This window comes from Staurois parvus, unplaced genomic scaffold, assembly GCF_062004578.1.
Source record: "Staurois parvus isolate SC_StPar_1 unplaced genomic scaffold, SC_StPar_1.0 ptg000513l, whole genome shotgun sequence".
In the NCBI taxonomy this organism is placed as follows: Eukaryota; Metazoa; Chordata; class Amphibia; order Anura; family Ranidae; genus Staurois; species Staurois parvus.
The window spans coordinates 911,894-928,426 of record NW_028318309.1 but is presented as its reverse complement, the minus strand read 5'-3'; the positions used below and the strand labels follow the sequence as shown (position 1 = coordinate 928,426).

The 16,533-nt window shown below is 39.9% G+C and overlaps 1 protein-coding gene and 1 long non-coding RNA gene across 5 annotated transcripts in view; one reads left to right on the top strand and one right to left on the bottom strand.

Moving 5' to 3' along the window:
* Positions 1–4,081, bottom strand: part of LOC149451848 (uncharacterized) — a 28,977-nt gene extending 24,896 nt beyond the window's left edge. Inside the window, exon 1 of the long non-coding RNA XR_016314977.1 lies at positions 3,780–4,081. This is a non-coding gene — a long non-coding RNA (uncharacterized LOC149451848). The remainder of the gene's footprint in view (positions 1–3,779) is intronic.
* Positions 1–16,533, top strand: part of WDR7 (WD repeat domain 7) — a 591,021-nt gene that overhangs the window by 401,698 nt on the left and 172,790 nt on the right. The gene's annotated exons all lie outside the window — the stretch shown is intronic.

Sequence of the window (16,533 nt, the reverse complement as noted above, 5' to 3'; positions counted from 1 at the left end):
GCTCCGCCCCTTAGTGATGGAAGACACTGGGGCATTTAAGTGACTTGATGCTATACTCTAAATAAAATATATATATATATATTTATATAATACACATTCATTCTTACATACATACATACGGGCCCAAAAATTGTATACACACTTCACCTTGAAAAATATGTGCATAAAAATGTTATTAGATTTATATAAACCTCATAGGGTGGCTGTAAGTCATGTTTGAATTATGCAATCACATTAGGTGCTCAAAGTGGTCACCATTAGTATCCAGACACTTTTGATTTCAGCAAAGTACTGTATGTTGGGCTCCGGAAAATCCTCACATTCATGTGGAAAAAGCAGTCAATTTACTGGGTCTCAATGTCTGGTGTGGACTGTCATGCAGGGGTTTAATTGGACCATTCTTTTCTGAAGGCTCGGTCACTTGTCCAATGTACCTCGACATGCTTCACACATCCATTTTACTGTCCATTCGTGCAGTTTATGCGGATGAGAAATCTCACTTCCAGCAAGATGGCTCACCACCTCACTACTACCGAGATGTGAGAACCTATCCCAATGACATTCTGCCAGGACGTTGGATTGGATGTAGAGGTGCTGTTGATTTCCCTCCACATTCCCTGGACTTGGCACTACTTGATTTCTATCTGGATGGATGTACCTGTAAAGGATGTGGTGTACCTTAGAAAACCTCCTGCACTGACTGCACTATGGGAAGAAATTGAAACATCATGCAGAGCAATTTCTGTGGACACTTTAGTCAATATTTTTCATGCAGTAGTTCACAGAAATCAAGAGTGTCTGGATGCTAATGGTGACCACTTTGAGCACCTAATGAGATTTCATAATTCAAACATGACTTACCGCTACCCTTTGATGTTTATATAAATCTAGTAATAAGATTTGTATGCATATATTTTTTACGTTGAAGTGTGTATACATTTTTTGGTGTGTGTGTGTGTATAAATATATATATAATTACCAAATATATGTGCCCACAATTGTTCTATACATTCCACTATGATGCTGCTATAATTAAAAGTCATGCTGTAAGCATTAAGAGGTCCATATTAACCCAACATGGTTAATGTAGGTTAATGCAGTCCTTGGCCAGTGTAACAGGGGCTGATGGGTATTGGAGAATATACATTCGCTCAGCCAGCTCTTGTCCTGTACTAGATAATGGACTGAGAGGTTAAGAGCAAGAACTGCACAGCTCCAATCAGCAGAGCCTTTCCCGGGCTAATTACCCCTTTACTGCGCTGACTCTAATGTGACATGTTTATTACCTTAACTAACAACTCATTAGATCTCTTGATGTTTTTGTCAATATTAATTCCTTCATTTAAGCCAAGTCAAAGTTTAAACAAAGATGTCCTGGCTGGGAAATGGGCAGAATTCTTAGCAGGTCCTGGTGAAACCTGTTTGTGCTCTCAGACCAGACTGCGTGGATGACAAAATGTTACATTGCCACCATCCTGCACTGTTCTTTGATAGTCATAACCAGTAATCTGATGTACCTCTCTGATTGATGTCTCATTCTTGTGTTGTCTGCACACTGACCACATACCATAAGCCCGTGGTAGTTTCAGAACACAACTCTTTTGTTTAGGAAAAAAAGTGTTCCTCTAACTGAAGAATTAGAATAACTGGGGCCCATGTATGGCCATTCCTTTTAAGCATATCATAGCTGCGCAGGTCTGAGAGAGGAACAAAAAAAGGTGTTTTCAATGCATAATTTTTTACTAACTTGACTTAGGGGTTTGTGTTTTTCTTTCTGCCATGTATAATAATGAATTGGTACAAAGCAGTCCAAAGAACCACGTTATCGATGCACTGGCTGGATCCAGTAATTTTCTACCTTTTTAAATTGGCTGTAAACCTCTGAACTGAAAAATGAACAAAGCACATCCTTCTGTAGTGTGTGCTTGCCTCTATCCAACGCACCTAGTGTGATTTCTGTCTCCCCTCTCATTCCTATGTGCATGAGTCACTTCTGACAATCTTCAATCCGCAATTTCCACATGAGACTAGGTAGAGGACAGTGTGTCCATTGTCTCCACTCAGGTCTCAGATTACGCTAGGCTGTCTGTTCTATGCTGTGAGATATCATCCCCGCCCCCCGCATTCTGGAGTTGAGAAACACTGTGTAATTTCTGCACTTTGAACAGATGTAGAGGAGAGAAGGCTACAGATAAAGAGGTACAACGTATATAGGAGGATTTGTTTCATCTCTGTGCATCCCATGAAGCTAATCACTTCACTAGCTTGGAGTCTCCTGGAATCTCTACGTCTTAGAAGGCTGCAGATCACTTAGTGATGATTTTTAGCCTGCATAGATGACGAGACAGCTAGATTCCCATCTGCTGCAGTAGATTTAGCAGTATGTCACCAGGAGGCTGTCTGTGAAAATCTCAGATCTAGCTGCTAAGAGCTAAAGGCAAAACTTTTTTTTTTTTGTTAAAGTTATGGATGGAGTGAACAGATATTAGACCCCCAGTCAATTTTTATTGCTGTCTGTACCCCCTGTAGGGTGATTCCCCCTCTCCATTTGTCCTGTTTACCATTATCATTGAAAGTGAAAGTAAAAGAAAATCCAAAATTTTTAGGTTGTCCCCAGAAAAGCAATAGAGGGGACATCTTCCAATGGGGACACCAGTTCTGATGACCTGGGGGTCCCTAAGGAATTTCCTTACTGTGCAGTGATGTCCTCTCCTGTTTGGCTATGGGGCAGGAAGTGAAGGTAAATCTTCAAAATGGGACACAGATGGCAAAAATAAACCTTAAAGGGGTTGTAACCCTCCCTATAATTTTTTTTAACTTGCCTAAGTCTTCTGGCACGTGAGCCCTCTACAATGCCTCTTTTGGAAGTAAAAATTGAATGACCAGCCACTGTAGTCTGGGGTTGCCACCAGTCTGGTCTCTTAATCATGATGCCACCACTTGAAATCATTGGGACCCATTAAAAATCTTTCTAATAGACTCTTACAAGGGACATTTGTCACCATAGGGATATAAGGGCATCTAAAGAAGGACCCTCCCACCCATCACTGCAAAAAGAATACTCTGGACCAATCTTTTCACTTAAAGCGGAGCTCCACCCATAAGAGGAAATTCCGCTTTAAAGACTGGTCCCCCACTCCCTATTAAGAATTGGCACCTTTGGGGGGCGGGGGGAGCGGGTACCCGAATTTTACATGTACCCGCTCTGATTGCCTAGGCGATCAGAAGCAAAAGGTGTCCTCCCCCGTAGTCTTTTGGGACACGTGACAGGTTCCAAAAGACTACAGGACCATTCAGGAAGAGCAGCGCTACTCGTGCATGCGCAGTGGGCACCCGGCTATGAAGCTGCAAGCTGTCACAGCCGGGCGCCCACACTGAAGATGCCGGTGCCAGGGAGAGAAGACGGGCTGCAGGGGACACACTGAGGGACAGGTGAGTGTTTGTTTTTTTTAAATGTCAGCCGCTACAGTTTTTGTAGCGGCTGACTTTTATTTTTTGATATCGTGAGTGGAACTCCGCTTTAACCACATATTGAGGTAAGAATTATCAGTGTTTAGGTAGATTTTTTTTTAAATAAAATGTGTAGTTTAAAGGATAGTGGAGTAAACTAATTTAAAGCTGCTTTTTAAATGAATGCCAATTATACTCTGATGACCATCAAAGAGCATTTAAAAATCATTAAATGAAATACAGTAATTAAATATGGAACAGGTAATGACATGTCATGTACACAAAATTACTTTTCAGGTAAATTCTACAGTAATAAAATGCGTACTCACTACTGCTTGCTCTTTATTTTTTATTTTACAGTCCTGGCATGTTTATTTCAGCCATTCCTTGCAGGTCCTGGCCATGTTCCTTCCTCCAGTGTGCAGTGTCTCCGTGAGTTCTGACGCCAGCATTCTGCAGTTGGTAGTCAGGGAAATGGATTTAATTTGCTGTTCTATTTATCAACACATTTAAATATGTAGCCACTTATTACTAATTCATCGGCTCCATGCTGCAGTAACGTGAATCATGATGCATCTGAGCCGATATGAAGGGAGCGTAGTAAGTAATCCCCTATGAGCGCAGTAGTCATTGAACAATTCATTAAACAGTGTTCTGCTAGTTTGTGTTTCTGCTATCCTTCCCCGCTCAGACACTAAAGCTGGTCACTTGCCCCCAGCCATCCCCAGCATATACACATGGGTACACGCATCGAAACACGAGGGTATGCGCCACCATTTCCCCATGGCAACCATACTGTATTGCAAAGGCAAATTGAAAAATCTTGTGCCCCCGCCAATAACTCACATTCAGTGGTATATTCATTTACTCTCCCTTGTCTTGGAAGTATTGATTTTGCTGGCGGTGTTTTGAAGAATACAGGAGGATGTGCTGTAGCAGCGCACTGCTGTAGATTTGCATTATAAAGCAGCAAAACCTACCTTTTTATTTATTTATTTTCTAATTAAATTCTGGCAGCTGTAAGAACATGTAGCAACAGTGTTCACTGTGGAAGTTGTAGGCATATAAAATGTGTGTATCATAGATATGACTATATATAAAATATGAACATTTTTTCATATATATATATATATATATATATACACCGCGTTACAAATTATTATGCAAATTCTTTTTAAGTGTCACAAAGATGAAATATTTTGTTTTTCAGTTTAACTCATGGATGGCATTGTGTGTCAGGGCTCTTTTGATCACTGAAAACAATCACCTGTGATAATTAAATTGGCAGGTGAGCCCAATTTAAGGAAAAACTACTAAAGGAGGGTGTTCCACATTATTAAGCAGAGCACCATTTTCAAGCACTATGGGGAAGAAAAAGGATCTCTCTGCTGCCGAAAAGAGTGAAATAGTTCAATGCCTTGGACGAGGTATGAAAACATTAGATATTTCACAAAAACTTACGAGTGATCATCGCACTATTAAAAGATTTGTGGCTGATTCAGAGCACAGACGGTTGGTGCAGATAAAGGCATATTGAGGAAGATTTCTGCCAGATCCATGCATCGGATCAAGAGAGCAGCTGCTAAAATACCATTACATAGCAGCAAACAGATATTTGAAGCTGCTGGTGCCTCTGGAGTCCCACGGACATCAAGGTGTAGAGTCATCCAGAGTCTTGCAACTGTGCATAAACCTTCTATTCGGCCACCGATAACCAATGCTCACAAGCAGAAACGGCTGCATTGGGCAGAAAAATACATGAAGACTAATTTTCAAACAGTCCTGTTCACTGATGAGTGCCGTGCAACGCTGGATGGTCCAGATGGATAGAGTAGTGGATGGTTGGTGGACGGCCACCCTGTTCCAACAAGACTGTGACATCAGCAAGGCGGTGGTGGAGGCATATTTTGGGCCTGAATCATGGGAACAGAGCAGGTCGGCCCCTTTAGAGCCCCCGAAGGTGTAAAGATAACCTCTGCAAAGTATGTGGAGTTTGACTGACCACTTTCTTCCCTGGTACAGAAGGAAGAACTATGCTTTCCGTAATAAAATCATCTTATCTCCCTCCTAGATTGTAAGCTCGAAAGAGCAGGGCCCTCAATCCCCTCATGTTTTGCATTGTATTGGTATTGTTCTGTCACATGTTCTGTCCCCCTCTGTAATGTACAGCGCTGAGCAAACTATTGGCACTTTATAAATACTGTATAATAATAATAATAATAATCTTCATGCATGACAATGCACCATCTCATGCTGCAAAGAATACCTCTGCATCAATGGCTGTTATGGGGATAAAAGGAGAGAAAGTCATGGTGTGGCCTCCCCTGACCTCAATCCTATTGAGAACCTTTGGAGCATCCTCAAGCAAAAGATCTATGAGGGTGGGAGGCAGTTTACATCGAAACAGCAGCTCTGGGAGGCTATTCTGACATCTTGCAAACAAATTCAAGCAGAAACTGTCCAAAAACTCACAAGTTCAATGGATGCAAGACTTGTGAAGCTGCTATCAAATAAGGGGTCCTATGTTACAATGTAACGTGACCTGTTAAAATGTTTAAAAAGTTAAAAGTTTGATTAAAATAGCTTTTGATTTCAGTACATATGCTGCAAACACAACAAATGACAATTTTCAGTTCTTTACAACCTATAAAGTGTTTTGAAACTTAGGCTGGCCATACATTATACAATTATCTGCAGATTTTTGGTTTAGATTTACCAAAAACCATATAATAGGAGGACAAACCTAAACAACACTTTCAGTTGTATCCAATTAGGCAGGCCCTTGCACTACATAGTTGAAGGTAAATCTAAAGGAAATTGGGCAGAAAATCTGCAGATAATTGTATAATGTATGGCCAGCCTTACTGTGCGTAATAATTTGGAACAGTGCATTGTAAGTATTTTATGTTTAACAAAAATTCTGTTATCATTAGGAGGTTTGTTCAATAAAATGTGAATTGTACTCTTAATAGTTGATAACATGAGAATTATGCTGACTGTTATTTACATCAATTATTTAGGTAAATGAGAAAAATATCATTTGCATAATAATTTGGAACACGGTGTATATATATATGTGTGTGTATGTGTGTGTGTATATATATATATATATATATATATATATATATATACATACATAGATAGATAGATATAGTTATATCGGTGATGCACACATTTTATACGCCTACAGAAGTGACTGTGGAAACTGGAGAGCAGGTGTAATTGACGCAACATCACATATGCACTATGATTGGGTTAGGGAGGATGTTTGGCTGCCTCTGAGTGCATACTTGGGCAGACTCTTAGGCATTCTTTCAAAACCTTTTTTTTTTTATATCATAGAGGAACCCTTGAAATAATGTTAAAGTCACAAGGAACCAATGCTAACTTGTATTAGATCTACAGTTCATGGTACACTAGTGTAGTTAGTAGGTTGTAGATGCATTTAAAAAAAAAAAAAAGAATAAGGAATATGATGCGTCTAGGGTATTTGACACCCAAAGTGAATCTATTTTAACCCCTACTCTATTTGACAAAATCATTTTCAGTAGCAGTCATAAAAGAATGGGCAGAAAAGCTTTAAAGACAAGGAAATGTATGCCTGTGAAATGTGTTGTATGTTGGTGGTCAGTGGGAGTATGCAGTCAGAGGCTGCTCCCCTACATTCATTATAAATGGAAATGCTTCTCTCTACATTGATGATTCATGGAAAAGTGCCCTTTACATTGGTGGTCATTGTAGTGCCCCTTTACATTGATGGTCAATGGAAAAGCGCCCTCTTACTTTGGTGGTGCATGGAAAAGCATCCTCTTACATTGGTGATCATTGTAGTAAGTCTTTACATTGGTGGTCAATGGAAAAGTGCTCCCTTACAGTGGAGGCTCATGGAAAAGCATCCCCTGACATTGGTGCTCATTGAAGTCCCATTTATATTAGTGGTCCATGGAAAAGTGCCCCCTTAGATTGATGGTCAGTGTAGCACCCCTTATATTTATGATAAGTGGAAACGTGGCCGTCTATATTGGTGGTCAGGTTAGTATGCTCTTACATTTGTGGCAAGTGATAAGGTGCCGCTTTACATTGGCCGCCAGTGTAAGAAGAACCTCCCTAACGTTTCTGGTAAGTGGAAAGACTGCTTAGTTTCATTGGGGGTTAAAGGCAAGAAATCCTCTTATGTTGGAGGTCAGGGAGCAAAATGAATCTCTTACAGACAGATACAAATGCTATTGGTGTCAGTGATTGCTTATACGAGTGCTAAGAGGAGATGCTCATTTGTACTCCCAAAGGGTTAGGAGTCCTCCTGTGCTATAAAAGGAAGTATACCTAGTCTAAAGCTGTCAACACTCAAAGACTGATACCAAAACAGTGTTAATCATACATATAAATAGTGTAGCGCTCATACCAAATAATGAATACTAAAAAATATGACAAATACAGGATACCCCGAGGAAGTCACGAGTAGACAGTGACGTAACGCGTAGGTACGTGAGTACGCAGTTTCCGGTGCGCGGTGACTAGAGATGAGCGAATCGAACCTGGCGAAGTGGAATTCGTTTCGAATATCAGGAAAAATTTGATTCGCATCGAATCCGAATTTTCGCAAACTTCGGGTGCACGAATCGAATTTTTCCCGATCAGCCGGCAAAAGTGTCACTGCAGAGAGCTCCGCTATTTCTGACAGTTCATTTACAGCGGTTGAAACATTGTATCTATTTGTTTCCATTTAGGATACAGATGTTTTTATTCGGAAATAAATAGATACAATGTTTCAACCGCTGTAAATGTGAAGGAACTGTCAGAGAACTGTCAGAAATAGCGGAGCTCTCTGCAGATACACTTTTTGCTGTACTGGAATACTTCTTCTTTTCATTCTTCTTCTTTTCATTCTTCTTCTTTTCATTCTTCTTCTTTTCATTCTTCTTCTTCTTTTCATTCTTCTTCTTCTTTTCATTCTTCTTCTTCTTTTCATTCTTCTTCTTCTTCTTTTCATTCTTCTTTTCATTTTTCTTCTTTTCATTCTTCTTCTTTTCATTCTTCTTCTTCTTCTTTTCATTCTTTTCATTCTTCTTCTTTTCATTCTTCTTCTTCTTCTTTTCATTCTTTTCATTCTTCTTCTTTTCATTCTTTTTTTCATTCTTCTTCTTCTTCTTTTCATTCTTCTTCTTCTTCTTTTCATTCTTCTTCTTCTTCTTTTCATTCTTCTTTTCATTCTTCTTTTCATTCTTCTTCTTCTTCTTTTCATTCTTCTTTTCATTCTTCTTTTTCTTCTTTTCATTCTTCTTCTTTTCATTCTTCTTCTTCTTCTTTTCATTCTTCTTCTTTTCATTCTTCTTCTTCTTCTTTTCATTCTTCTTCTTCTTCTTTTCATTCTTCTTCTTCTTCTTTTCATTCTTCTTCTTCTTTTCATTCTTTTCATTCTTCTTCCTCTTCTTTTCATTCTTCTTCCTCTTCTTTTCATTCTTCTTCTTCTTCTTTTCATTCTTCTTCTTCTTCTTTTCATTCTTCTTTTCATTCTTCTTCTTCTTCTTTTCATTCTTCTTCTTCTTCTTCTTTTCATTCTTCTTCTTCTTCTTTTCATTCTTCTTCTTCTTCTTCTTTTCATTCTTCTTCTTCTTCTTTTCATTCTTCTTCTTCTTTTCATTCTTCTTTTCATTCTTCTTCTTTTCATTCTTCTTTTCATTCTTCTTCTTTTCATTCTTCTTTTCATTCTTCTTTTCATTCTTCTTCTTTTCATTCTTCTTCTTTTCATTCTTCTTTTCATTCTTCTTTTCATTCTTCTTTTCATTCTTCTTCTCATTCTTCTTTTCATTCTTCTTCTTCTTTTCATTCTTCTCATGCTTCTTTTCATTCTTCTTTTTATTCTTCTCATTCTTCTTTTCATTCTTTTTATTCTTCTCATTCTTCTTTTCATTCTTCTCATTCTTCTTTTCATTCTTCTTTTCATTCTTCTCATTCTTCTTTTCATTCTTCTTCTTCTTTTCATTCTTTTTCTTTTCATTCTTCTTTTCATTCTTCTTCTTTTCCTTCTTCTTCTTCTTCTTCTTCTTCTTCTTTTCATTCTTCTTTTCATTCTTCTTCTTTTCATTCTTCTTCTGCTTCTTTTCATTCCTCTTCTGCTTCTTTTCATTCTTCTTTTCATTCTTCTTCTTCTTCGTGCCTCGTGACTGCCCAAATGAGTGAAGTGTGCGGTGATTCTAAGATCGACGGCACTCATCTGCATGTCATACTGACTGACAGTATTATTTCTCTTCCCCAGCAGACTCCAAGGGCATTTAAATTAAAGGTACAGTGTTCTGCACTAATATAAAGGCTCTCTGAAGCCTAGAAACCCTTTTAATAAGTTAAATTCGCGGCGAATAAATTTGCATCGAATCGAATTTCTCCCGCAAATTCGGCGAATCAGCCGAATCGAATTTTTGAATAATTCGCTCATCTCTAGCGGTGACGCACTTGGTACACCCAGGAAGTCCCACACACATGCAGTATACCCACACATCGGTGAGGAGGAAGAACTGCTAATTATGTGAGTGTCATTCCTTACTTTATAATAAAGGAGTCCTATTTACATTAATACTACACTTAGAGGGTCTCTTTTTCTTGGCTCACTGGGCTGGTGAGCCACTGTCCTTTAGAGACATCTGGGCTGATCAGGGGCAATAGGAGCCCCATAAGGAGATCCATTGAAGGGAGAAAGCTGCTGGCCCATATGGTTTAAGGATCCAGGGTGATCCTGCAAGCGTGTTGGCCCCTAGGGGTCACTGGGAGGATGTGAGGAGGCAATTTAGCCGCAAATAGAAGAAGAGTGTTTGGCACAATCACGGAGTTGTTAAATACCACTGCACATTGCATGATTGTATTTATCACTAAACGGACATTGATGTGATCATTTTTTGAAGAGTGGACACTTTTTTTGCACTTTAGCACTTTAGGTTTAGCCCCTTGTTTGATAGGGGTTTTTTTTGATATATGGTTAAATATTTAATATATTAAGTGTGTGTGCACATTTTTTTCAAGTAAAAGGCACATATTTTATATTGCATTAATTTGGTGTGTGAGCACATTTTTTTTAGTGAGGGGCAAAGATATTTATTTCAGGTCTGACACTATATAGGTTTTACACCATTGTAATGAAGAGTTACATTGTATGAATTTCGTCATATTTTTCATTTTATATTATTTATATTTCAGTGAAGAGCCACATTGCATGTATTTGTCATATTTTTTAGTATTCATTATTTGGTATGAGCGCTACACTATTTATATGTATCATTTGTACCCCCGCCACCAACTTTACCTAGTGATGTTGGTGCCAGAACTATGTAATTATTATAAGCTGCCTGGAGTTTGAATGTTCTCCCTGTGTCTGTGTGGGTCTCCTGCAGGTACTCCTGTTTCCTCCCACATGCCAATGACATGCTGGTTGGTTCATTGGCTCCTGTCTAAATTGGCCCTAATATGTGTATGTATGAATGTAAGTTGGGGGCCTTAGATTGTACTCTCCTTGAGGACAGGGACTGATGTGAATGTACAGTATAGATGTAAAGCGCTGTGTATATTAATGGCGCTATATAGGTACCTGTAATAAATAAGGTGGGAATTCAATCACTTATTGCTCAAGGAACTTAAAGCAACCACTGGGGGAACCCTAGGATTCCACAGAGCTCTGGTTGGAAAACGCTATTTTAAGATAAGTACACAAAATGGAAATCTGATAATTTTAGGTAAATTTTAGGTTAGAATAAGAGACACTAATAAAACCTGGCTGTACAGGGAAAAAATATTTTACAGGTAGATCATTATGACTGCTTGGAAATAATGTTTTTCCCAGCCTTGTTCCCCTAGAAAACCTTTTAGAACAAATTCTTTGAGGTTTGTAATGATATTTGCAACCACAGTGGTCCTGGTCATTAAAAAACACATGACTTTTTGCCTAGGCTGAAAGGTATTTGAGGAAGATAGGCAGCCATTTTGTGTACTGTGCTCGTGTGTAATCAGTTATCTATCAGGTGCAATATACTTGTGCAAACGTTTCTCCTGTCCTGTGTATGATGATTTGGAAAGATCTGACACTTTACTTTACTGGCACAAATTACTTTGTTGCATTACTGCAGAATGGCATCACACCATTTTCTTCCATTGCTTTGGAAAGTTTTGTGCAATTTCCTTTGCTAATAAAACAGATGAATGTACATAACTCAATAGACGTTACTGCTTCATAGCCAACAGTGAGGCGATCCTTCACAACAGTTAGGTTCCTTTGTATTTGGTTGAATTTATTTATTCCTTCTGATTTCAGTTTTTTATTTGCCGTAATCACCTTTAAAAGTTCACTTGTACCTAAACCAATAATATTCAGGGCAAAGCAACAGGTATTTGTTATTACCCTGCACCGCCGCAACATATACTCTGTGGCAGCAACCTGAGCATTATACCTGTTTGAGCATGTTGGACGTCCTATTCCAGAACATTAACGTTATACAGTATATGGAGTTTCCTGCGTTCTTGAGGCTACAACAGCCCCTACTTGTCTGTGGGCCAAAAGAGTTGGAGAGAGGTCAGGTACTGATGTTACATAGTTACAAAAAAAAATCCAGTTCAACCATAAAAAAAAAAAAAGTTAGAATCCTATACCCACAGTTGACCCAGAGGAAGGCAAAACAATAAAACCCAGCAAAGCATGATCCAATTTGCTCCTGCTGGGAAAAAATTCCTTCCTGATCCCCCGAGAGGCAATCAGATATTCCCTGGATCAACTTTACCTATAAATGTTAGTATCCAGTTATATTCTGTGTATCTAAGAAAGAATCCAGGACTTTTTTGAAGCAATCCACTGAGCTGGCCAGAACCAACTCTTGAGGGATGTTGGATGGAAGACTTGACTCATGATTAGTGGACTAATTCATCCCAAAGGTTTTCCAAGGGTTGAGATCAGAATTCATAAAACCATGTCTTTATGGAGCTGGGGTTATACACCTAAACTCAACAGTGTGGAGGAGTGTTCACATGCTCTTGGCCATATAGTAAATTTACCTTTCTAACTCTTAGATCTCAATTTATGGAGAAAAACATGACTCCTTACATGTGACAGGTCTGATCCAATCAGCACACAAGATGTCCGTAGCCCTGTGTAAGCTAGTATTCTGGCAATCCCTAGCCTACACAGGGCTTTTCTTCACTCCTGTCAGCTGAACAGAGTGACGGTGGAGCAAAAGGAAGGTAAGTACACTGATCAGCCATAGCGTTATGACCACTGACAGGGAAAGTGAACATTGATTTTCTTGTTACAATATCATCTGAAAGTGGGTGGGATATATTAAGCAGCAAAAAATTAAATACACTAATGAAAATGGAAAAAAATTACAAAATAATGATTATATTTTGCTGGCAATGTTTCTTTAACTACCTGCCGACTGCACTATAGCCAAAAGATGGCTACTGCATGGTTGGTTAGTTCTAGGGGGGCGTCTATAGATGTCCTCCCAAAACAACGCCCCCTGGGGGGCACATCCAGCGTTTTCTGTGTCCTTCAGACACAATTGATCACAGACCCCAGTAACGGGCCAATCACAGCAGCCCTTTGCCATGCGAACAGCTGTATCCAATCACCCTTGCCGGTTATTGGCATTCCTTTCTTCACACGCTGTGACAACGTGAGGAGTGGAGAGCTGATAACCAGCAATTCTGACAGGATATTTATACTGATAATTAGGGCACTGATCAGTGTCCTGATGATCCATGCAGCCTCATCAGTGCAGCCTATCAATGCCCATCAGTGAAGGAGAAAAATTACTTATTTGCAAAATTTTATAACCAAAACTAAGAAAACCGTGTTTTGGGTTTTTTTTTCAAAATTTTTGCTCTTATTTCCTTTGTTTAGCAAAAAATAAAATCCCAGTGGTAATTAAATACCACCAAAAGAAAGATGAAAATTGGCCTGGGCAAAAAGGGGGTGAAAGTACCCAGTATTTAGGTGGTTAAATTATGTCATATAAAGATCAAAGGGGTCACACCTTTGATCTGTACATACACTGATCAGCTATAATATTATGACCAGTGGCGGGTAAAGTGGGATGTTCCTGGTCTGCGGTGGTCAGGACCTACCAAAAGTGATATAAGGAAGGAAAACTGGTGAACTTGAGACAGGGTTATGGGTGGCCAAGGCTCATTGATGCACGTGCTTGGAGAGGCTGGTCCGAGTAGTCCGATCCAATAGAAGAGCTACTATAGCTCAGATTGCTTAACAAGTTAATGGTGGTTCTGATAGAAGGGTGTCATCACACAGAGCATCTCAGTTTGTTGTGTATGGGGCTGTGTAGCTGCAGACCAGTCAGGGTGCCCATGCTGACCCGTGTGCACAGGCAAAATGTCTGCAATAGGCTCGTGAACTTCAGAACTGAACCGCAGAGCAATGGAAGAAGGTGGCCTGGTCTGATGAATTCAAGAATGGTTTGAGAAACACAAGTTTGAGGTGTTGTCTTGGCTTCCAAATTTTCCTGATGTCAGTCTAATGGAGCATCTGTGGGATGTGCTGGAAAAACAACTCCGATCCATGGAGGACCCACCTTGCAACTTACAGGACTTAAAGGATCTGCCACTGATGACTTTGAGCCAGGGAGCACAGCATACCTTCAGAGGTCTAGTGGAAACCTCAACAGGTTAAAGTGTTATGGCTGATCGGTGTACATACTGCTAGGGAAAGCTAACCCCTTGTGTGTGCAAAGGACAGGTTCTCTTTAAGGAATGATGGGGTAAGTTTGGAGGGTAGATAGGGTACATAATGGAAATAACATTTAAAATATACCAGTTATGAGATAAATATTGTAATTGCTGGCTTGCTTCTGAAAATGCTTGTTGACTGGATATTTCAATACTTTGAATCACAAACCCAAAACAAGCATGATGTAAATGGGTGTAGGAAAATTCTGAGTTACCTTTTGCTATATTTGTTCCAAGTCAGTGACTCAGAAATCGATAAAGCCAAAGCTAGGGAATCAACATTCTCAAAAGAATGTTTCCAATGACAGATGCACATTATGGTATTTGCTACTCCTGTATGCCTCCATGTTGTCTTCATGTTACTGTGGCAGGCTCTGACTTACTGGAACAGGTTCACTTGTAGCAAACTCCACTCTGAACCATTCACCAATTAGTGTTAGGCCACATGACCTCTCTTGGTATGCCTGTAGATTTATTTATTTCAGGTACTTATATAGCGCCGTCCATTTACACAGCGCTTTACACATATATATATATATATTGTACATTCACATCAGTCCCTAACCCTCAAGGAGCGTACAATCTAAGGTCCCTAACTTACATTCATACATACACATACTACGGCCAATTTAGACAGTAGCCAATTAACCTACCAGCATGTCTTTGGAGTGTGGAAGGAAACCAGAGTACCTGGAGGAAACCCACGCAGGCACAGGGAGAACATGCAAACTCCAGGCAGGTGGTGCCGTGGCTGGGATTCGAACCAACGACCCTAGTACTACCAGGCGGAAGTGCTAACCATTTAGCCACTGTACTGCCCCATGTAGATACCCTGTGTTACGAAAAAAAACAATCAACCCCTTGTAATTCCCATTCCAAATACACTTTCCTAAGTCTATGTATTCCTTCAAGAGTCACAAAAACCTGTTCGCCCCGTCAGGGTGCACAGTTGGCTGTGTGGTGGCTTACTCTCGTGGTTGAATGTGAAAGCAAAAAGTGGGGTGGTGACAAGGAGAGTGTAGAATTTGCTGCCAAAGGTGCTGTCACCCAGTTTTGTAGCCACAAGATCTTGAATGGTTTCCAAATGTAACTGCAACACTTAACGAATCACTCATCTGGAAACCAGATCCTGTACGTATTTTTCAATAGAGTTGCCCTTTAGTTTGTGGCACAGTATTGTTGGTTTGTAGGCTTTTCCCAGAGGAATAGTGCTGAAATTTTAATTTAGTGTGCCTGTTTCCAGTGACCTTGCTAATAATCCCTACCTTGTGTGCGTAATTCATGTACCCCAAAGACATGTTTAAATAGTCTGTGGAAGCTGGGCAAATATAAGCCTGCTAGGGGTATTTAGCAAGGTTTCAATCTTGCATCTTGAAAAAGTCTCTGGATTCTGCCTTTTCCCAAGGAATAACCTTCAAGGCTTCTGTTAAATGCCAAGCCAGCCTGTCCTGAGATTTCTCTAAGCTGCTCTTGTGACCTCTGCAGAGGTCCTGAATATCTAATGGCTGCTGTGGCTGACCCCAGTGTCTTCATTCCTTAGTGCTGGAAAGATAATAAGGGAGTACAAAGACAAGAGCAGCATATTAGAGATGGAGCAGACCTAATAGGGATCCACAGCTGTTCATGACTGAAATGTATGTGTTTTTAACCTTGGGAAATGTGTGTGCCCGGTTTCGCCCCCTCCCTGTCTCTGTCACCGAGGAGAACGCAGCGTTTTCACTTCATCATCTAAAGCGATAGTTAAAGAACGCCAAGAAAAGGGCAAGGCTTAAAGAGTAACTCCACTTTTGTTGAAAGAAAAACGGTCCCTTCTAGGTGATCTGTGTACATTGCAAGGATTTTAACAAACTTTGTTGCAGGTTCCGACCTGTTTCTGCTCTGAAGAAACAGCTGGTTGTTTGACCATGTCCTATGCGGACGGATTCTGAATAGGAGGGTTTTGTTCATTATAATCACCTAGTGTACTCTGTGTTCTGGTGAGAAAAGTTGCAGTCTCTGCATCCCTTTAGACGTAATTAACTCTGTTTATATGTGTAACTCTTATTGCTGCACCTTGTTGCCTTCCTCTCAATCTGTTTTAACCCTGTAAATGATGTACAATTGGGCCTTGTTTAAACCCTGTAAGTGCAACGCCATTTAAGTGGGTATTGCTCAGCGAAAGTACTGCTTGCCGAATGCAACAGGGGGATCGTTTTTGCTGTGACTATGAAACAAGGCATCACAGCCACAGCATGCATACACCCTCATCTGGCTATCTTTGCCACTTAATGGGAGTAGGTAAAAATGCATCTTAACTGCCTGATTTTACAACCCCCCAACTGCAAATCCAAATGTGCTTATGGGGATTGTCTTGCCAAAAATGATATT